This window comes from Panthera pardus, unplaced genomic scaffold (genome assembly GCF_024362965.1).
Source record: "Panthera pardus isolate Hobbes unplaced genomic scaffold, ASM2436296v1 HiC_scaffold_15, whole genome shotgun sequence".
NCBI classification, from domain to species: domain Eukaryota; kingdom Metazoa; phylum Chordata; class Mammalia; order Carnivora; family Felidae; genus Panthera; species Panthera pardus.
In genome coordinates this window covers 56271896-56272792 of record NW_026526710.1, presented here as the reverse complement: position 1 = coordinate 56272792, position 897 = coordinate 56271896, and the positions used below count along the sequence as shown (strand labels likewise).

The 897-nt window shown below is 38.4% G+C and overlaps 1 non-coding gene across 1 annotated transcript; it reads left to right on the top strand.

The window, feature by feature from the left end:
* Positions 1-291: 291 nt before the first annotated feature.
* On the top strand, positions 292-398 carry LOC128777182 (U6 spliceosomal RNA). The gene has a single exon (XR_008422368.1). It is a non-coding gene; the product is annotated as a U6 spliceosomal RNA (small nuclear RNA).
* The last annotated feature ends 499 nt before the right edge of the window (positions 399-897 follow it).

Here is an 897-nt window from a genome sequence, read left to right as displayed (position 1 = left end):
AATAAAAGGAGTGAGACCCAGAACGTATCAGCCACTTCCACACTCAAACTTTCTATTACACAGTCCTTTTCTAGGTCTCTCAAACTTATACACTGGAGCTGAATAATCTCACAGGATACAAACTAATTTTGTCTAACCTCCTTTTACAAGTGCTGTATATAGCCTTGCACCCCACTTTACAATATGTTGTTTATTGTCTTAGGACCTCGGTTCCAGTCTAATATCATGATTGATACATAAACATAGAAACAAGTTCAAGTAGTAATAAGCACCGTTAAGAAAACAAGAACTGTGCTCACTTTGGCAGTACATATACTAAATTTGGAATGATACAAAGAAGATTAGCATGGCTCCTAAACAAGTATGCCATACAAATTCCTGAGGCGTTCCATATTTTGGGGTGAAAAAAAGAGAGAGAGGCAAACCAAGAAACAGACTTAACTATAGAAAACAAACTGATGGTTAGCAGAGGGTTGTATGGTGAGGGGGATGGGGATTAAGGCGGGCACTTGCTGTGATGAGCACCATGTGTTGTATGTACGTGTTGAATCACTGTATTGCACACCTGAAACTAATATTACACTGTATGTTAACTGATAGGAATTTAAGTAAAAACTTAAAGAAAAGAAGAAAATAAAAGGAGAACCTAATGTAGAAGAAAGGAATAAGGAGGACAGCATTAGATGGTGTAGTCAGGGGAACATTTCAAAGGCATAGTATTTAGTAGGAACTTGACTGACAAGGAGAAAGCCATGCAAAGATCAGGGGTAGGTACATTCCAAATAGAGGATTAAAGATCCTGACAACAACATTGAATTCAATGGTTCAAAAAGCAGAAAGAAATCCTGTAGGGTTGGATCAGACCTAAGGGAAACAGGGCTTTGGGACAATGAACCC